The sequence below is a fragment of the Megalopta genalis genome, unplaced genomic scaffold (genome assembly GCF_051020955.1).
Source record: "Megalopta genalis isolate 19385.01 unplaced genomic scaffold, iyMegGena1_principal scaffold0105, whole genome shotgun sequence".
Classification (NCBI taxonomy): Eukaryota; Metazoa; Arthropoda; class Insecta; order Hymenoptera; family Halictidae; genus Megalopta; species Megalopta genalis.
Genome location: NW_027476174.1, coordinates 449,620 through 473,078, shown reverse-complemented (window position 1 = coordinate 473,078; position 23,459 = coordinate 449,620).

Genomic DNA, 23,459 nt, shown 5'->3' with positions numbered 1-23,459 from the left:
TCTGAATCGAGATGTCCAACTCCCGAACTGTTCACTGGAATATTGGCACGTCCATCTTGGTTGATACGAACAGTTGTCACGAAGATATTCTGCCGCGCGCTAGGTTTCTTGACCAGGGGAAGGTGGCGTGCGGGGCAGTCGTGAGCGGCGCGGCAGTTCCAGCAAGAACGCTCGTCGAATATTGTAAATATCTCAACAATAATAAAGAAATGGTCATTTCTACAACCGAAGCCCATCAGCTTAGACTTTTCTGAATCGAGATGTCCAACTCCCGAACTGCTCACTGGAATATTGGCACGTCCATCTTGGTTGATACGAACAGTTGTCACGAAGTTAGGGTGGATTGGTGTTTATTTCATCTTGTTTATTAATTTATTATCAAAATAAAAATGGATTAAATTCTGTGTTAGTGCTCGTGGTGCTCCTTGTGAGTGTCGAGCTTTGTAGAAGTTTGCACGTGGTGTGCCGTCCAAGTAATATGGTTTTTCTGTGTCTTGTGAGTCCCTTATGGTCTCGTGTGTGGTGAGTCCCTTGTGGCCTCGTGTGTAGTGAACCGTTGGTGCTGACGAGGTTCTTCTCCTGACTGGGTTGTCTTGTCTCTACTCTTGTCTGTCCCTCTTGTCTGTCCCGTTAGTCTGTTCGTCTTGTCTGTTCCGCTAGTCTGTCTTGTCTTGTCTGTCCCGCTTGTCTGTTCCGCTAGTCTGTTTTGTCTGTTTTCTAGAGGACCGGAGTCATGCCTAATATCACCTCGGTCCTCCCTACTTCTCTTAACCTAGGGTGGGCGGCAAGGAATTACGGTCCAATCACTGCAATCCCAAATCCAGTGAGACTGCCCCAAAACGGTGGGCCGGGAGTTAGGAGGGAGAGTGGCAAAATAACTCCTGCTAGACATCCCGCGTTGATGGGCCTACGTGCCCGAACAATGCCAGACCCAACCGTAATTGACTGGACCGTAATCAAGGACCAGGAGACGTTATGACGGTGCCGCACGTGCCCGGGAACGGCCCGGGACAGACCCATACCGTCCGGGTACCCAAGCACATGGCCCCTGCCATAAATCCTGGCCACTTGGCCGTAACATTCTGGGACTCTAACAATTTTAAGTAATCGGGTTGGTGATGTAGGAATTTTAATATTGATTGGTATTATTTCTATTTATGGTTCTTGACATTTATTATTGTATAGGTTAAGATTTTTATGTATATAGTTCGTTTATTTAAAAAAGTGAGGGTGATGGAGCAATTCGGAAGTAAAATAAATAACAGGAATGATAAAAATTATGTTTTATTCATAAGAATGAATTAAAATTAATCCTTTGCGCTCGAGCGACGCCGATACGGCGCCCGGCCGATTTGAAGTGTCACCACGGGCAGCGCAGCTGCGGCACCCGGCTGATTTGAAGTCTCAAATTGCGGGACGCTCTTGCGGCAAGTGTCAACTCGAGCGATGCTGCTACGCCGCTATGGTTGTTTGTAACTCGATCTGCTTATTTACGATGATCGATAAGATATTTTTCTCGGAAATACTTTCGTGGACTAGGCTTGGCTGGCATTGTAGCCAAATCTTAGCTCAGTTTAGTTAGTCTCAGCGTTGCATTCGCTTGAAACAGTCTTGCCAGTATAAATAGTAGCTAAAAAGTGTTTGAGCCCTAAAAATATGGAGGAAGAACAAATCAGCTCAAGTTCGGACGAATTCGATTTTGCCGCTTTGGATGAAGAAATTACGCTGATTTCCGACGGATTACGCCGTGAAACGAACGAATCCAGTGAAGATAGTGATACAGTAAGAGGTGTGAGAGGGCGAAAAATTAGAATTATAGAGAGCGACAGTGAAGTTGAAAGTGATGCTGAAAGAGAAATTGAAAATGAAGCTGCGGAAGGTGCAAGCAGTTCAGCATGGGTACTTTGCGAAGACTACGACGAAGTGCCGTCAAACATTCAATTTATACCTGGCGAAAATCCCACAGCATCACGAATACTTTCGAAAATAAAAGAACCACAGGATTTTTTTAAACTGTTTTTCACACATGATCTCGTGAAAAAAATTATTTCTGAAACAAATGTCTACGCAAAAACAAAATTGGAAGGGAAGACACTGTCTGCGAATTCCGTATGGCGAAGCTGGCGTTATGTCACCAACGAGGAATTCTGGGCATTTATTGCTGTCATAATAAATATGGGGACAATGCCGTTAGCCAATTTACAGGAATATTGGTCGCGGAATAACGTCAGCTATATTCCGTTCTATTCGGAGACATTTACAAGGGACCGATTCAGTCAAATATTCTGGATGCTCCATCTTCAAACTATTGCAACGCGCATCACCAATCCGCGAACGCGCCTACAACGCATAAGTTGCTTCTTGGATTATATCAACGGGAAGTATTTGGATTATTTTACACCGGGCGAACAAATATGTGTGGACGAGTCAACTATAAAATTCAAGGGTCGAATTTCGTTCATCACGTACAATCCGAAGAAACCGACAAAATGGGGTATCAGAGTTTATACTCTAGCTGACTCAAAGACTGGCTACATTTGCTGTATTTTGCCATATTATGGATCGCTAACAACAGAGCTCTTGGTCAGACCCGATTTACCAGTGTCAACAAGAATTCCGTTACATTTGTATCAAATGTTGTTGGATGAAATTCCAGGTGCTCAGGGGCACCATATGTTCACGGACCGCTATTACACCAGTTATTTCTTAGCTCATGAACTAGCCAAACTGAAGTGTAACATTACTGGAACAATCTTAGCAAACAGAAAAGAATTGCCCAAAGAAATAAAAAAGCCGAAGTTTTTGACAAAATCCACGGTCGCGTATCGACGGGGCAACACCTTAGTCTTAGGGTGGAAAGATAAGAGGGTTGTCACTTGTTTGGCTACGAGGGGTGACACTGGAATGACGACGGTCAAAAGGATTACACGAGGTGGTGTGTTGATCGGGCGGACCAATATGCATCAACCTATTGTTTCCTGCGAAAATCGCTTAAATGGTGGCGTAAACTATTTTTTGGGGGCATGGAAATTTGCCTGATCAATTCATACATTTTATATAAATTAGAGACGACAAAAAAGGGGGAAAAGCCACTGAGCCATTTGCGATTTCTGAAAACGATTGTCAACCAATTGAGAGGATCATATCGCCAGCAACGAGAGCAAGCGTCTACGTCGCATTCCGATGAAATCCGACTAAACGGGAAGCTTCACGTAATGCTAAAAGGGCCTAAAAGGGACTGCAAGTTTTGTTCTGACCGTAACACGCCTGGAGGTAGGCGGGAAATGTCATATTACTGTCATACGTGTCCTGATAAACCTAGGATGCATCTTGGATATTGTTTTACAAGATATCACACCAAACTAATTACAGAGTGTAATATTTATCAAAGTTTGTTGTTTTCAACATATAAATAAGTAAACTAGTGAAATATTATTTTTATACATTTATTTGTTAATAAATATTTTTAAACCACTTCTAAAATATTTGCATAATTTGTCCGAAATCGTCTCGAGTTGCTGGTTTGCTGACAGTGCAGTGAAAGATCAGCTGTACGTTGTACAAGGTCAGTGCCCTTCGACATCGTGAATTTCAGCCAGCAAATGCATCCTCAACTAAATGGGTGAGTTTCTTACTGATAATATTTTTCATATCTCTCTAATAAACAAATGCTTTACGTCCCTTAACGCGATTCTTTATTATTAAATCAGCTTTGCAAATCATTCGTTGAATTCTGTTCGTACACGGAATTATTCAAATTAAAAAGATAATTAAAAGATAATTAAAAACACTAACTTTATTTTAATTGACCCTGATACAAAAAGTACAAAAATCACTTTTACTTATATTAATATTACTTTATTCTTCTACAACACACGCACACACATTTTAAAATCATTACATTTAATAAAAATTAACGATATATTTGGCGCTCCCTCCTCTCCCTCCTCTTCCTCCTCTTCCTCCCCTTCCTCCTCTTCCTCCACTTCCTCCTCTTCCTCCTCTTCCGCCTCTTCCTCTTCTTTTTTTCCCTTTTTTGCCCCTCTTCTGGGGGCCATAAACAGTTTTTTTTTAAAGTTTTTTCAGCTCTCTCTGCAACTTATAAGTATATATTATTATTATTATTTGTTATTATACATATATTACTATATTCAATTATATATAAAAGTATTTTTCATTTACTTACATTAGCAGCAACTAGGTTCGCCAGGTTAGGCCTAGCTGTCCCCCGAGCCAGCTGGCATAATATATTTCGCCACTGCGACTGTAACATAACAGCAGAAATAGAAGTATATATATTATAATTATACATTCTGTTTTTACACATATATTGCATATACTTACAGCTCTCCCAGACTCGTACGCGGCAGCGATTTCTCGCTGCCGCACCAGAATTGAGTCGAGCGATTCTGCGGCGTTCTCCGCTGCCGCGGTTGCTGTTGTAGCGGAGCTCGACTCCGCTGCTGCGTTACACGTAGTTGTTGCGGAGGTTGCCTCCGCTGCGGCGTTAGTTGTAGCTGCGGAGGCTGCCTCCGCTGCTGCGTTAATTGTAGCTGCGGAGGCTGCCTCCGCTGCTGTGACCGTGTTGTTCAGTATAATATTTTCCATTTTATTTGTAATGTTATCCATGGTTCTAAAAAAAAAATAATATTATTAACACATTGCGGACGGCTCACGAGATATCTCGTGGCAACAAGCAACCAGCCGCAAATATTTCTGTTACGTAACCATGGTAACGAAGCCTCTCGCATTCCTAAGTAATTGTAGCGAAGCAAATGAATCATTCCAAGAATGTAAAAAATCTTATATAGTAAACAGATATATAAACTATGTATATATAGTATTATTTAAGAATACTAAATGCAAATTAGAAATGTGTGTTAAAATAAATTGCTACAATTACTAGAACAAATTTCTACAAACGTTTACGCACATTTCTAATTTGCATTTAGTATTCTTAAATAATATTATATATACATAGTTTATATATCTGTTTATTATATAAGATTTTTTACATTCTTGGAATGGTTCATTTGTTACGCTACAATTACTTAGGAATGCGAGAGGCTTCGTTACCATGGTTATGTAACAGAAATTGTATGTACTTACATGCAATCCTACGTCTTCAAGACTTGAACGTTGAATGAAACTACGACCCTTCGAAATAATATCATTGGTTGTCTGGCAATTGTTCAAATAATATCATTGGTTGTCTGCCAAGGGTTCAAATAATATCATTGGTTGTCTGCCAATTGTTCAAATAATATCATTGGTTGTCTGCCAAGGGTTCAAATAATATCATTGGTTGTCTGTCAATTGTTCAAATAATATCATTGGTTGTCTGCCAATTGTTCAAATAATATCATTGGTTGTGTGCCAATGGCAATGTCCAATGGTAGCATCGCAAGCATAACCTGCGTTTTTTCGTCGCGTTCAGTCGTAATATGTTCTCCAAGTGATACGGTCTAGGAGTGCAAAGCGCGCGATTTCTATTTCTTATAATTTTAGATTTTTTCTATTTCATTCTATTTAATTCTATTTCATTCTATTTCATTCTATTTCATTCTATTTTATTCTATTTAATTCTATTCATTTTGATTCTACTTTTATATTCTACTCTATTCGGCATTATTCTACTACATTTCATTGTAAACAATAGAAACAGATAAATTTAACAATTTCAAAAGTGGAGCGAAACGATGCCAAAGGTTGTGAATTCAATGAATTGGGAGGATGTGGTTTCTTCCCAATTGTTCAGATATATGAAGGGGGGTGCATCGAAACACCTGACCTTGACCAGACCAAGATACAGCAAAAGAAAAATTATGAAGGAGAGGTAAGTGAATATTTTGTTTCGTTACTATGATTTCGGTAATATGTTTCGATATAATTTAAATGGTAAGAAGTTCTCATTTCTGCTGGAAATACATTTTTTCGCTTTCTCGCTTTTGTACTTTCATTTCTCGGATTTTTATGATATTGACATATGCTGTAGTCCATATTCAATCATTAGAATGAAGTTGTAAAACAAAATCGACGGGTCGAAGTAGTTGATTAGTGTCATTTATACGTTATTTATATTTCACGTAAATTTCTGTATCATCGAAAGCACTGACATCGAGATATCCCTTCCTTTTTCTTGGGATCTTCGTCACGTACAAATGCTTTCCCGGTTGTATGGACGTATGTTCCTATTGTTTGACGAACAGATGGGGTCGAAAGGAAATTTTAGGACTATTGTCGTAAAGAAAGCTGATTGCCTTCGTGTGTCCCTAAAGAAAGAAATTAGAAGGCCGAGGATCTGGAACTCGTTGCTTTTACGACCGGTCCTTGAGACCCGGTCGCGTACGGCACGCAGATGGGAAGGTTACAATTTCCGCGTCCGACAATTCATTCCCTCCCACGGTGAGGGCCCACTGCAGATATTATTTCAATACGTATTCTGCATTTGTTTGCAACAAACGTTTTCTCTTCAATCTTCTGCAAAGAGCGTAGCCGACTCAAGATGGTCAGAATTGTCCTTACAGGTTTTTCAATGAGTACTATACCGTTCGATCTAAATAAATTGATATTATTAATTAAACAATGTGAGCCAGTCACTGTGCCGTTGCAACCATTTCGAATCATAACCTGGAGTAAGCCGTTCAATCTTTCCATTTTAATTGAACACTTGCAAATGATAACGATGACAATACAAGTAGCAACGATTTGTTGCATAGCAATACGGCCCACCGGTCAGTTAGTGTCTAGTTTAGAGCATCTATGAGGCCGAAGCCTGCTCTGACCGGGCGAAGTGGTGCTCACTTATGCCGGTCGATGGTAAGTCAGCGGTGAACAGCTGCGAAGGAACCGGGACTTGGATCCATCGCGCCCTCGCTGTTAAGTTCATTGGACCGGGGAGTCAGAAGACCCGGTCTTGACTCATCTGTCGGCTGCAAGGATTTGTATGTTTGTTTTAAGTATTTCGCCGGCTATAAAGCCGGCGATAATAATATGAAAGTAGTGATGGTCGTTCTGCCAGGCGACCGCGGAGGCGGGTGCTCGGCACCGCACGCCAACCGCTACAACGGCATTTCTTGCCGTGTTGCCGCCCCCAAGACACCACACGACAGCAATAGTGCAGCGTGCTAGGCCAGCGGGCGGCTATTTACGTATTTGGTCCTTTAAAATTTATAGAGCTGACTGCTGAACCCAACACAGCCAGCCCGTGTCATCGAAGTAATTTTGGCACCGCTCGACAAACCAAAGAGCTGCGGATGCATTCTACCCAGACAAGCCCGAAGGCCGCGGGTAGGAAATACACCACCGACAAGCCCGAGGGCCGCGGGTGGTAGTAGCAATAATACCGTCGACCACGGTAGCGGGCGCCAAGCGCCACACGCAAGCACCGCGTCGACCCAGCGTCACAGACCTGTAGTAGGGAAGTCAATTGTAATCATGTCATGCACCACCATGTTCATATCTTTGATTGGCCCCTGCTCTTGCCTCTCTTGTCACCTGCTAGCGCGCACATGAACATAACGAGATCCATGTCCAGTTCTAACAAGTTACTTCCCTGCGCGCAGGTCCTAGCAAAAGAAACGCTCGCCGCTAACGCAGAGGGATGCCATTGCCCTATTTCGCCGCCCATACAGATGTGCGTTGCCCAGTCTCCGCCGCGAGGAGGCGGGGTTGGTTTTTGGAGACTGGCCCACCGGTCAACAAAAATTGCTGCGCAAAATTTCAACCCGGTTGCAAGCTGTGGTTATCTCTGACTATCACGAAGTCAAATAATATTAATGCGCCATTGGAGTTCAGTAATGATGTAGCACAAATCTAAGCTCAATCAAAATTTATTGTACGTATCTATTATTTAAAAAATATAATATTATATATTAGAACTTAGACTTATATGTGGGATTAATTTATAATAGAGTTGAATATAATTTTTATTTTGATTTCTCGGTTCGAGAGATATGAAATTATCTAATTGAATAATTGAATTTGATTTCTAATATACAGTTACGGGGTAATTTTCTTAGAAATAAATAATTGGGTTATTGTTAATTAGTACTATGATTGTAATAATATAATTTATTTTATTTAGGTTTATTTGATTGAATTATATTGAACTGTTAATTATATGAATTAATTTGCTTTGTTGGAGTGAGAATATATATATATATATATTATTTTAATTGCGGCTAAAAAATTGGCTACAAAATATTTTTCATACATACAATTTATGAATTTATCTAAAAATTTAAATAGTTTTCATACGAGTGAAAAGTAGAGATTAATTTTTAATATTACATGAAAGTTTGAATAAGAAATTTAAATTAAATAATGGTAAATTCAGTGCGCCAGCACCAACGGTTGAACTGCTGTTGTTCGTTATTTTAAGAATTTTTAGGGGCTGCAGTTATCTCGATGGTAAATTTTAATAATTATCTGGGTTGAATAAATTTATGCGAACCGTACAAATTGCCCGTCACTGTCATTATAAATGGAATAAGTCGTAACGTTGTAAAAGTATGGGACAATGTTTTCATTAAAATTTTAGTTTAACAATAAGTGTTTCATTTACATTGAAAAGATTCTGAATGAGGAAAATTTTATTATTTGCACAAATTATAAATATTATTGATTTCTTAATTTAATATATTTGAAAAAAGGAATTACATGATTATAAGTTATAGTATTTATTTACGAATAAATTTAATGATTTTAAAATGTGTGTGCGTGTGTTGTAGAAGAAGAAAGTAATATAAGTAAAATTGATTTTTTTCGTACTTTTTGTATCAGGGTTAATTAAAATAAAGTTAGTGTTTTTAATTATCTCGAAAGTAAAAGAGTTAATTTAATATTTCTGTTATGTATCATAATAGTTATTAATAATGAATTGATGAGTTTATGTTGGAAGAAAATCCTAACTTTGGCATTGTTAGTTGTTACATTTTTTATTGGAATCTTTTTTTTTCTTTTCTTTTTTACGGACATTATTATTTCATACTTTTAAATATATTTATTCATTTATCCTACATCAAATTGAATTGGTTAGTGTTGAAATTTTAGCCTCGGACAAAAATTCATCTATAGTTTATTTAGTACTAAGATACTACGATATCGGTTTACATTTTCGCCGGTTCCGTCAGCGGGTAACGACGGTGATGTAAACTGTGTATAGTAGATACCGCGATACATCATCACCGGTACCATTAGATATACATCGTGCCCTGACTGTTTGGGGGTCCCAGCGTCACGTATACAATGTGAAACGCGACGATTTAAATTTTTATTACTATTAATCAGTAAAATTAAATTATTTGTATTTCATAACAATTTTATTACTTTGTTGTAATATAATTTAACTTGACTGGATAAATTTAATGTAATACTAATTTAAAATTGGACTTTTAAAATTAGAATATTTAAATTTTCAGTAGTTTTAATCAATAAAATTAAATATTTTGTATTATGATAGTTAGACCGCATTTCCAGTATTTTCACATGGCCCGCGGGTGGTCTGGTCTGCCGATAGGATCCACGGTGGACAGTCGCATGAATTGGGGAAAACCGTAATTCGTTTTTTATGGCCATAAATCCGGTCGACGGGCTAACGATGCATACTGTCAATGTCGTACTAAGAGAAAGAAACAGTTGTGCGTTTGTCGTAAATTATGTTGAGTGCGAGCGGCGATTGTGTCGCGCCTTCGACTGACGATATACACACGAGCAGGCACTCGAGGCCCCAATAGTGTTTGGTTTCCTGGATCGCAGACAAAATATATATATATTGCCGGGTAAGTGGCCGAGGACTGTCGCGTGGTTTTCCACAGATCAGTTTGTTTTTCCTTTAGAGAATCGCGGGCCTCGGCGCAGACCAGATTACTGCAGCCCCCAAAGAGTCAGGGTACGATGTATATCTAATGGTACCGGTGATGATGTATCGCGGTATCTACTATATACAGTTTACATCACCGTCGTTGCCCGCTGACGGAACCGGCGAAATGTAAACCGATATTTTCGAATCTCAGTCCTAAGTAAACTATAGATGAATTTTTATCCGAGGCTAAAATTTCAACAATAATTATTATGATACATAACAGAAATATTAAATTAACTCTTTTACTTTCGAGATAATTAAAAACACTAAATTTATTGTAATTAACCCTGATACAAAAAGTACGAAAAAATCACTTTTACTTATACTAATATTACTTTCTTCTTCTACAACACACGCACAAACATTTTAAAATCATTAAATTTATTCGTAAATAAATACTATAACTTATAATCATGTAATTCCTTTTTTCAAATATATTAAATTAAGAAATCAATAATATTTATAATTTGTGCAAATAATAAAATTTTCCTCATTCAGAATCCTTTCAATGTAAATGAAACACTTATTGTTAAACTAAAATTTTAATGAAAACATTGTCCCATACTTTTACAACGTTACGACTTATTCCACTTATAATGAAAGTGACGAGCAATTTGTGCGGTTCGCATAAATTTATTCAACCTAGATAATTATTAAAATTTACCATCGAGATAACTGCAGCCCCTACAAATTCGTAAAATTAACGAACAACAGCAGTTCAACCGTTGGTGCTGGCCCACTGAATTTACCATTATTTAATTTAAATTTCTTATCCAAACTTTCATGCAATATTAAAAATTAATCTCTACTTTTCACTCGCATGAAAACTATTTAAATTTTTAGATGAATTCATAAATGGTATGTATGAAAAATATTTTGCAGCCAATTTTTTAGCCGCAATTAAAATAATTTTTATATTCTCACTCCAACAAAGCAAATTAAATCATAATTAACAGTTCAATATAATTCAATTGCTATGCAACAAATCGTTGCTACTTGTATTGTCATCGTTATCATTTGCAAGTGTTTAATTAAAATGGAAAGATTGAACGGCTTACTGCAGGTTATGATTCGAAATGGTTGGAACGGCACAGTGACTCTGGCTCACATTATTTAATTAATAATATCAATTTATTTAGATCGAACGGTATAGTACTCATTTGAAAAACCTTTATTTTTGATTAAACACGTTTGTATATTTTGCATTTATAGAAGTCAACAAGCTGCAGCCGCAAGGAAGATGCGCACCGAGAAGATCGAAGCAGCGGAAGTCAGTCAAGAAATGCCCCATTTCATCATTGAGGCAGAAACGCAAGAGCAATCACGTGCACAGTCAAGCATCGAGGAAGGATTAACCATTACGGACTTCCGGTTCGTGGTAGAGCAGGTACTACTGATAGGGTACCACTCGGCAACGTTCGAATGCACCACGCAACATTTGCAAGTGATCGGGATGAAGCGCTCGGGATTCAGAGCAACGATAACTCTGAAATGCAAGATGTGCTAATATGAAGCGGAAGTGCACGGTCAAACGGCAGACAACAAAACAATGGACTTGCATTATACTGCGACCCTCGCTACAATCACTTCTGGAGGTGGTTACTCACAGATGAAAGAAATGTTTGCAACAATGAACATTCCATACATATCAAGGATGGAATATCGAAGACGTCATGACGACATTGTTGAAGAATTGTCAAGTCTTGCTGAAGCAGAAATGCTAGCAGCGGTAGAAGAGGAGAAACAATTAGCCGTCCGCAGAGGCGACGTTTCAGTTTCCGGTATCCCTTTCATCCCCGTCGTGGCTGACGGCAGCTGGATGAAGAGATCGTACCATACTGGAAGGTATGACTCCTTGTCCGGTATTGGTGCAATAGCGGGATACCACACAAAAAAAGTGTTATTTGCAAGTGTGAAAAATAAAGTGTGTTTGATTTGCCACAACGCTTCGAAGAGGAAGGAAAGCCCCAGAGAACATAGATGCTTCAAGAACTGGGGACGAAATCAGACGTCCACGAGAATGGAGAGTGCTGCAATTGCTGAGGGTTTCCAGACCAGCATAGAAAAAAGAGGTCTGATATATAATATCTTGATTGCCGATGGCGACAGCAGCGCGTATAAAAGGATTTTGGATTGTGATCCATACAAGGCAGAGATGGTTCGTGTTAAAAAGATTGAGTGCACGAACCATTTATTGCGCAATTTTTGCAACAAAATGAAAGATGTTGTAAAGAAGACTCCACCTGGCATTTATCGAAAAGCCGTGGAAAATAACATTCGTAGACTGCGCACGGGTGTTGTGAAGGCTGCAGTTTACAGATCGAAGGAAAATCTTCCGACCCACCAAAAAATAAAAAATTTGCAAACGGATATACTAAATATTCATAGCCACGTTTTCGGAGAGCACAAGGAGTGTCGAAGACTAGGATATTTCTGCGACCGCCCAGCAAACACGGGAGAAGACAACTTGGTACCGCATCTCAAGAAAATCGGCATATATAACCGGATGCATGAGATCTTCCGTCCATTGATGCCTCATGCTGAAAGTTTATTATATAATACTACAAACAATTCAGTTGAGAACCTCAATGCCATCATTGCAAAATATACCGGTGGGAAAAGGATAAATTGGGGCCAGAGAGGGTCATATTCTGCGAGATGTGCAGCTGCTGTTGTACAGCACAACACGCAAAAACTAATATCAAAGGTAATAGAGGGCAAGGGTGCGAAGCCGCCGAAATTGATAGAAGAATTAGAAGAAGGAAGGAAAGGCAGTAATGAAAAAGGAAAGGAAAAGGCGAGTAAGTCTCCGAAGAAGGTGAGAAACCCGTTTTGTTCAACAACGGACCCGGATTATGGAGTTAGCGCAGAGAAACCGGATATGGAGCAACATCTATTTAACTTTGAAAAAGAAAGGCACATGGAGATGCTGCAGGATTGGCAGACGAATCGAAAGAAAATAGAGAGGGATACGGTAGAACAAAATAAAAGCCACGAGTGGCATACATACCGATCCAAATTACTTACAGCGTCGAACTTTGGCATAGTGTGTCGGCGAAGGAAAACAACCAACTGTGGAAATTTGGTAAAGTCACTGCTGTATCCAAACATATTGAATCTGCCTGCCATTGAATATGGTCGGCAGTGTGAGAATATTGCCCGCGAACAACTTGCGAAGGAGGAAGATGTGGAAATCCGCAAATGCGGTCTCTTCATTGATGCAGAGATACCATTTCTGGGGGCAACTCCGGACGGCATAATTCACGACGATGGTATCGTGGAAATTAAATGCCCGAAGACGGCAGAAAAGTTCTCGCCAGAAGAAGCGATAAAAAATATTCAACCCGTACGAAGAATATTTGAAGATGATGCAGGTACTGCATTACGCAGAACCCATCACTATTTTTACCAAGTGCAGGGACAACTGCACATAATAGGTCGACAATATTGTCTGTTTTGTTTGTGGACACCAAAGGGTATGAAAACCATAAAAGTAAGCAAAGACGACACATTTTGGCAGAATGAAATGAAATCGAAATTGTCGCGATTCTACGTCCATTGTATGTTGCCCGAAATATTGGACAGCCGCTACATTAGGAACATGAGTATCCGAGAGGCCACAGAAACGGAGTACAAAAAACCAATTGTGATTAGCACGAAACTAATTAAAAAACCTCAAGCGAACCCACGCAATGTAGGGTCGCACACTTAGTGTGCGCCTTCGCTGATTCTTTCAGCGAAGGAAAATTTAAAAAGATCTTAGCTCGCGAGTCATTAGATTCGCTCGAGCGTACCCACGCAATGTCGGGTTGCACACTTCGTGTGCGAATTTTTCCTTGCATGTTGCAGATGATGTTCATGCGGATCGGCAGTGAGGTGTGCTTGCGATGCTACCATTGACAGCGCCAATGCGGTTGAGGGAACGACCGACAATGTTCTGGCCAGAAGGAAAGAAATCGCTCTGGCATTCAACGCCGGGAAAACTGTAGGTATATGCAATATATATGTACGATGAAATGTATATTCATAATGTATGTACTTCTAATTCTACTTCCGTGTTACAGTCGCAGTGGAAGACCATTCTCGGCAAATTAGCTCGGGAGGCGGAAACCATCTCCCTTTTGTCCGGAAGGTAAGAAATCGCTCTGGCATTCAACGCCAGGAAAACTGTGGGTATATGCAATATATATGTACGATGAAATGCATATTCATAATATATATACTTCTAATTCTGCTGTTATGTTACAGTCGCAGTGGCGAAATATATTAGGCCAGCTGGCTCGGGGGACAGCTAGGCCTAACCTGGCGAACCTAGTGGCTCCTAATGTAAGTAAATGAAAAATACTTTTATATATAATTTAATATAGTAATATATGTATAATAACAAATAATAATAATAATATATACTTATACGTTGCAGAGAGAGCTGAAAAAACTTTTTAAAAGAACTGTTTATGGCCCCCAGAAGAGGGGCAATGAAAAATGAAGAGGAAGAGGAGGAAGAGGAGGGAGAGGAGGGAGCGCCAAATATATCGTTAATTTTTATTAAATGAAAGTTTGAATAAAAAATTTAAATTAAATAATGGTAAATTTAGTGCCAGCACCAACGGTTAAACTACTGTTATTCGTTAATTTTAAGAATTATTAAATTTTTAAAGACTGATTTGGTATTAAGTAATTTTTGGGGGCTGTTGCCCGTCACTTTCGTTATAAATGGAATAAGTCTGTTTTCATTAAAATTTTAGTTTAACAATAAGTGTTTCATTTACATTGAAAGGATTCTGAATAAGGAAAATTTTATTATTTGTACGAATTATAAATATTATTGATTTCTCTCTTAATTTAATAATATTGAAACCTGATTACCTGATTATAAATTATAGTATTTATTTGCGTGTGTTGTAGAAGAAGAAAGTAATATTAATATAAGTAAAAGTGATTTTTATACTTTTTGTATCAGGGTTAATTAAAATAAAGTTAGTGTTTTTAATTATCTTTTAATTATCTTTTTAACTTGAATAATTCCGTGTACGAACAGAATTCAACGAATGATTCGCAAAGCTGATTTAATAATAAATAATCGCGTTAAGGTACGTAAAGGATTTGTTTTTTAGAAAAATATGAAAAATATTATCGATAAGAAACTCACCCATTTAGTTGAGGATGCATTTGCTGACTCGTACGAACTGACCTTGTACAACGAACAGCTGATCCCAGGTCAATGACCGCAACATTCGAGGGATACTGTCGGCGGAACCTCTGGTATGGTTATTTGCGAAGTTCACTTACACTGCACTGTCACCAAACACTGATCAGTTATTTAATCACTGATAATCCGAATCACTTGTGGATATTTAAGAAAGATCACTGAGACTCGTTCGCGGATAATCGTTTATTCGACGCGTTCGTTCGGAAGTCGACGTTTCACTGCCGAAAAATTCGGGCCCTGACTGTGGGTCCTTGTTGTTCGTCGTTCGGCCGTCCGAGGAAATGACACTCGATACCACTTTCTTTGCACGGCCATTAATTACGTTCTAAGAGCGCAGGGTGACAGCGGGTCGAACACAGTTTACGTCTCGGCATATCTTGTTTATTTCATTTGGCGGTACCCTGCGCTTCGAAGAAAATGGTATCGGGGGTTATTTCCTCGGACGGCCGAAAGACGAACGACAAGGGCCCACGGTCGAGGCCACGATTTTTTGGCAGTGAAACGTCGACTGCAGAACGAACACGTCGAATAAACGATTATCCGCGAACGTGTCGTATAAACGATTATCTGCAAACGCGTCTCAGTCATCTTTCGTAATATCCACAAATGTTTCGGATTATCAGTGATTAATTAAGTGATCAGTGTTTGGTGACAGTGCAGTGAAAGATCAGCTGTACGTTGTACAAGGTCAGTGCCCTTCGACATCGTGAATTTCAGCCAGCAAATGCATCCTCAACTAAATGGGTGAGTTTCTTACTGATAATATTTTTCATATCTCTCTAATAAACAAATCCTTTACGTCCCTTATTTATTATTAAATCAGCTTTGCAAATCATTCGTTAATCTTCACTGTACACTTTGCATAAAAATTTCATATGGTACACACGTGGTGTCATGCACACCAGAAAATTAAAACGGCTGTCACGGTTAAACTACATATTATTTCGGGTCCGAAAAATTAGTAAATATTCTTCAGACGTTCTAAAGTAAAGGAGAACAGCGTTTTTCTTAAAAATATCACTGTTATGTAGTAAAAAAAATCCGGAAAGTTCTCGTCTTGTGACTTGTTCAATACTTCGAACGCGGCTCGAGTCCGTCCCGACCTTCTGTCAAAGCCTCGTGCTGCGGACTCTCTCGCGGACCCTCTCCCTCGCACCGTCACCTCTCATTGGCCAGTGTTTTTCGTTAATAACTCATAAACAAAGCCCCAGATTGCATTTTCGCAAAGGAAAAAGTTACTTCAAATGACTTCAGCTACCCCTCATTTTCGGCTGTTAAAATAATTGTGGGACACCCTGTATATATTTTTTCAATACATGTTAGTTTTACAATAAAATTTTCATAATTGTATAATTTTTCTGACAATGTTCGTCAACGGGTTGTACTCGACGATGCAGTCGTGTATCATCAGGCAGTATGCGGCTATCGAAGGCAGGACATCCTTTTGACATTCGAATTCGATTCGCACGTCGATGGTTGAATTTTCGAGCGCTTCGTTTTGTCGCGAGCTATCGATGACGACGAACAGTTTCCATAATAGGACTCTTGAAATTTGGCGTATATGTCGTAGAGCAACGCGTATTTATCTTTTTCGAAATCTATATTTAAATCGTCGTAAGGATACATTTCCGAGTTCAAGAATATTGGATAAGAAGCACGAATCGAATTGGGTAGCGTTTTTCTTTAAATCATTTTTCCTTTCGGTTTCTAACGCGAATATCACGTATCGCTGTTTTTCCATTTGCGGAGCTGTTTTTATCGCCCACGTGTGCTTCGTGGTTGTTTGCAGCATCGAATATTTATACAGTTCCCACGAACAGAAACTCATGCTGAACGATCTTTCGCTCTCAAGAATACGCAGCATCGACAACTTTTGTATTTCGTTCAAAGCGAAGCGCGGCATTCTCCATTGAACTTTAGGCAATTCCAGGACAGGTTCCGCATTGTCGGACCAGCTTTGTAGCGCGTTAGCGTCGTTGCGCACGCGAATCAAAATCAATTCGTGCCGAGCATTTATTACAACGCGTTTGTAATCTTCGCAGAAGCCTAGCAATGTCTTCATAGGCACGCAAAAGTTGAAATTTAGCAAATCCGTAAGCGTTGCGATGAAAGTTTCCCTCCGTTGATCGTCGTTTCTGTACATCCAGCATGCGTTGGACAGCGCGTTGCTCTTCGTAATGTTCAGACTGACGTAATTGTTCAAGGTCGTCGTTGTATCGGGATTTCTGGACCGATCGATTTCCACTCGTAACGTACCTCGTCGAACATAAACCCTACCGCATTGTTGTCTAGAGCCATCATGTCGTTGGTAGATCGTCCTGGTAGGCTGAGTCTTCCCTCCACGTATAGGAAGCTTTTACACGGAAGAGTGTACCAGTCTTGATGTTGAATGGGTATTCTTATCTCATCGCTATTTTCAAACGCTGTGTTGACGCACGGATTGTAGGTGTGCAGGTCGATCTTAGTTATTCGATCATCGAAGATTGGTGCCACGGATATGTTCAAAATGTCGTCGGGCATGGTGGTGAAGCAAGTTCGATTACTTGGTAACGATGAATCCCAAAGATCGTAGATATTCCACTTTTCGCGCGGTTAGTTTTCTTGTCTTCTTCTCCTAACTATTGTTGTTGTTATTTCGAAACGGCGCACCGTTTTTTATGTTCGACGTATTCGATATCGTATTATTATTATGAATTAACATAACGGTTATGTCAAGGTTATGAGACGGTTCGACGAACGTGCATCCGTACCGTGATTTCTTCGTTTCGAAAATCAATCAATTGTCCAGACTGGAAGGTAAATCACTCGTGCTGGCGTTTCCAATACGTTATACTCCGGCGACACGTTGGGCGCGAATTCGTGTATCATGTGAAACAGTTTCCCGTTATCGTACGAACCGATGGTTACGTTGCATTCTATTCGAATATTATTCGTGTTAATGATATTTACGGAAGTGTCCGATACATGCCACGCGTTCGGTGACAGAATGCGATTCCTAGAGAATCCTAGGATAGGACCCACGGTGTCAGGTTTCGTAAAATCTATCTTATATGCACTTTTAATTTCGCTTTTCATAGTGCTGTTGTTCGCTCGTAGGATTAGTGGATATTTTACATCGTTGTTATCTATTATTGGCGAAGGATACCGCGCGCTTATCTCACGCCTCAAGTAAGCGTTGAACACCTCCAGTTCGTGCGAACCGTCCGGGATGATTATCTCCTCACCCTCGTCACCGAAATAGAATTTATTGTTTCCGATATTTGAACTGATGTATGGTATCGTGTAATAAGTTTGCAAATCGAGCAGGCCCAGTTCGTAATCAGTATTGTGGAAATATAATATATAGGCGGTAATTACTTGGACGATAACACGCTACTTCTTCCCAATAACGTGAACGTGTATGACATCCTTGCGACGAACTATATCAGAGTTCCTCGCAGAAATTTCACACACAATTGTCCGCACACGCTTTCGTCGTAACTTTGATAAATCTTGTGATTGTACGAGATCGCCGCGTTCGGTCCGAAATAACGAATCAATTGGATCGGTGGTCGAAGATCTCCAAAACTATCGAAGTAACTGACTTGCGAACTATGCTTTATATACGGGACCCATTGGGTTCCTGAACCATGACCGCTATACAGATTCACTATTCCTCGTTCGTTTACCCATACTTGTTTCGGCAATTCATCGCGCATGAAAACTCCACGGCCCTTCATAGCGCGATTGTGTCGTCGCGCTTCTTCCAATTGTTCCTTCGCAGCTTTCGCATCGTTTATCGTTTTGATCACCCCAGCAGCGCCATCTGTCAACGCTCCCAAAGCTCCCAAAGCAGGTAACAACAGCGGTAGAAAACCGCCTTGTTTGGCGATCGGTAGAATTCTATCGACACTGTTTCTACTACCATTCTTTCTCTTTCCTTTGACCGCTTGTCGGTCCTCCTCCTCCTTCTTCTTTTTCAGACCCATACCTAACCTCATCAGAGTTGTTTTTATCAGTCCGTAACGGTATTCAGAGCTGTTTTTTACCAGTCTGTAAGGGTATACGGAGCTGTTTTTACCAGTCTGTAACGGTATACAGAGCTTTTTTTACCAGTCTGTAACGGTATATGGAGCTGTTTTTACCAGTCTGTAAACGGCATACGAAGCTGTTTTTACCAGTCTGTAACGGTATACAGAGCTCTCTTTACCAGTCCGTAACGGTATATGGAGCTGTTTTTACCAGTCTGTAAACGGCATACAGAGCTGTTTTTACCAGTCTGTAAACAGCATACAGAGCTGTTTTTACCAGTCTGTAACGGTATAGAGAGCTGATTTATGAGTGTGTAACGGTATACAGAGCTGTTTTTACGGTATACAGTCTGTAAATAGTATATGTCGCTATTACGTCAAGGTTTGTTTTATTTTTCTGTTGATTACGAAAAAAAGAAAAAATGTGCGTACGTCAGCTTACATGGAGATGCGCTCTATCATTGGAGTACGTGGAAACTGATATCTACGATGCTCGAGCTCTCGTATAAATACTTTTGTCGTTTGAGAGGGAATTTTATCACTAGAAAACAGAGCGAGGGGGGCATGCGTTTCGTACGACAGTCCTTGAATATCTGGGTTCCGACCTGCCGCATGTTCGACGACCACGATGAGATAATTCGGAAACACGAATCGTTGCTACCGAGTACTATACGGTGCGTGATAAGCGGCCCGTCAGGATGTGGTAAAACGAACGTTATGATTAGTCTGTTGGAGAGTCCGAATGGGCTGCGATTCGCAAACGTGTACGTGTATTCGAAATCGCTGCGTCAACCATAGTATCAATACTTGAGCAACTTGCTCTCGTCCGTGGGGGATGTAGGTTATTTTGCCTACTCGGACAACGCGGACGTGATTCCCCCAGCAGATGCTCGACCGAATTCAATATTTATCTTTGACGACGTTGTTTGCGACGAACAGGATGTCATGAGAGAATATTTCGCGATGGGCAGACAATCGCACGTCGTTTGTTTCTATCTGTCGCAATCGTACGCTAGAATACTCAAACATTTGATTCGTGACAATGCGAATCTAGTGATTCTATTCAATCAAGATGTCACGAATCTGTGACACGTTCATCAGGATCATGCGAATACAAATATGTCGTTCGAAACGTTCAACGCACTTTGTTGGAGGTGTTGGGGACACAAGTATGGATTCCTTGTTATCGGCAAAGACAGTCCTGCGAATCGTGGTCGTTACTGGTGCGGATTTAACGAATTCGTCGTGCTGTGATCGGGGGCTCATTTGGACTGCAAGAGTCGTCGGATTCGCATCGTACCGCTCGATATGTGTCGGTCTAAGGAAAATCGGCGAGCCGCGATCACCAAAGAAATAGCCAAGACCAGTGACGTCACACGTAAGAAGAGTTTAGCCCCGAAGGTTTGGAAAATGGATACGGAGTCGAACATTGAGACGGATTTGCGTTCGTTCGTGGAGCCGTTGAAACAGCTGATTCAAAATACAGCTACGGAAGCGAACGATAATACGCCGATCGTATGCATTTGAAGAAGAAAAAGAAAATATATTCCTCTGTTCCTACCAACGATGACATTGACTATGTGTTGTACGACGACGAAGACGATAACGACGGCGACGACGACGATGGCAACGACGGTGGCAACAGTGACGATAACGAGGCGGGTGGCAACAAGGCGCTCGAACCGATACCTACGATACTTTCGGCGCAACAGGAGAAAGCTTTCGAATCGTCTCCTACGGCCTCGTTGGAATCATCGGTGCGAAACATATTGAAAAGTCCTGAAACGCACCGCGCCGAATACGAACATTTGTTCAACAATTTTGGACCTTTAGCGATTTCTTTAGCGGACCACCGAAAAATTTGGACGACGTGTACGGAGTGTATTTTCACAATGACAAACTGATGCTTGTAAACACCACGTTTGATGTTTAAAGCAACGACGATATCGTTATCAATAAAATTAGGTACAAGGGAACACCAGTTCTCTACGAATTGATATTCAAAAGAATACCCGACGAGAACCTGTACACCGAAACCGATAAGAATATTTACAAATACATTCTCTTCGCTACGCGCGCGCATCAACGAGGTAACCAGATAATGGGTGCTGCTCATCTGCAGGGCACGTGAGCGCGAAACGTGCGTTGACTCGAAAGTCCGTTACACGGATTAGTTATTTATGACCAAAAAAGATTTTTCGACCCATAGTTTGCGGGTCTTCGGTGAACGTTTTTAGTTTTTAGTTAGTCGTCGGTGAACAGCCTAAGAGTACACTCGTTGTCTCTAAGTTCTCACGAGCAAGCCTCTAGATTAGATCTTGTGTGTTCAATAGATAATCAACAGGTTATGGGCCCCAGCAAGCTTCCACTGCGCCACTAGTGTATTTATTCGGACACATTCAAGTGCATAGTGGTGTGACGTGTGTTTAAAGAATAACGTGCGACACATCATCTTTATCATGGCCAATAAAGATTCAATTGATCTGATCAACCTGGACGGAACGAACTACCCGATGTGGAAATTCGGTATTTCATTCCCGTTGGAGGCAAAAGATCTTTCTGGCTTTGTGAATGGCACAGAAGCAGAGCCTAACCGCACAGGAGAGATGGAACAACTGGAAGAGATGGAACAAATCTCAAGCACAGGCTGCAGTTATTCTCCTTGGATCTGCAGATAAGAGACTACATCCAAATTTGATTAACTGCGCTGATCCAAAACAGATTTGGACAAAACTCAAGGATTTGTATAGTGACTCAAGTGAAGACACTAAACAAAGTGCATGGCAAGAATACTATGCGTTCCGATTTATAGATGGAGAATCTATCGCTCTTCAAGTTCAGCGATTTGGAAGCATCTGTAAGAGATTAGCGGATGCAGAAGAAGAACTCTCCGATGCCGCTGTGGAATCTAAGCTGTTGAGTTGCCTAACTTCCAAGTTTTCTGCATTTAGCATGGCATGGGAATGTACTGCAAAAGCGGAGCGAAAGAAAGAAAATCTGATTGCCATGCTCATCCACGAGGATAAACGACTCTCTGAAGCCGAAGGAGAGAACGGGTCATCTCTTGTAGTTCGAGTGCAAGCGCTCGAATCGAAGAAGTATGCGGACGAGAAAGATGCAAAAAGGAACAGTAAATTCAGCAAAAGCGAAGCAAAGATGAGGATAGAAGACCTCAAGAAAAGAACAACACGTAATTGCTGCAAAGGAAAGGGTCATTGGGTGAGAGTGCCCGAAGAGAGGACAAAAGAAGCGAACTGAAGACGCAACAGAGTCGAAATTAATAGATTCCACTTACATCAGTGAAGTCACGGCGTATTCTTCGCAAACTACTAACAGTGATAGAGACATATGGATCGCGGATTCTGGTGCGAATATGCATATGTCGTATTGCAAAGACTTGTTTACCTCGCTTGTATCGTTGACCAATAATCATTTTGTGAAAATAGCAGATGACAAAGTGTTAGAAGCAGCAAGAAGAGGAACGATAGTGGTATTAGAGAAAGTGAACAATCGAAATCAAGAAAGAAGAGTTGAAAATGTTTTATATGTGCCAGAGTTGAAACGAAATCTTTTTTCAATTGATACGATAATTGATAAACAGTACTCATTCCATGCATATGCGAAGAGATCCGAAATTCGTGATAAGCATGGAAATCTCTTCTCAATTGGTGTACGGTACGGCAAGCTATTTCGGATGTTATTTGAAGTGAAAATTCCTCCGGGACAGTGCAATAGTGCGATTTCGACTAATTCGCAAGTACAAAGACTAAAACTTGGGTACGAGAGGATGGGACATATGAATGTTCGAGCCTTGTATACAACGAGCAAAGTGTACAATGAACAGAGTTTTTTAATAAACAATGTCAACGATTCTTTGAATTTAACGCCGATACCTCAGGAAAAGCGAAAGAAACGAAAAATGGAACTGGGTCTCGAGGTTGGTACAGACATCGCCGAAGAACAGTCGGCAGCAACCCAAACCGAGACACCTGTTAGACAACCTAGAAGAATAGCGCAATTGAAGATCAAAGAAGAGGATGATAAAAAGTAGAATCCAGGAAGAAACTTTAAAAGATAACAAAAAAAAGAGAAAAAAATATTCCACGGAGAATATGGTATGGAAGACGATGAAGAAGAACATCCAAAGTGATATGTGTGTGTTTTTTGGTGTTGTCGACGAAGTGCGAGTGTTTTAGCATTGTACGTTGATGACGGTTTAGTAATAAGTAAGAGTCAATGTGCAATGCGATACATGTAAATGTTCCTGAGGAACCAGGTTTATGTCTGCGAAAGAATGTATCGAATGAGAAGTATGATAGTGTGCCATATAGAGAGTTGATTGGATCTTTAATGTTTGTTGCAAGAGTGTCTCGTC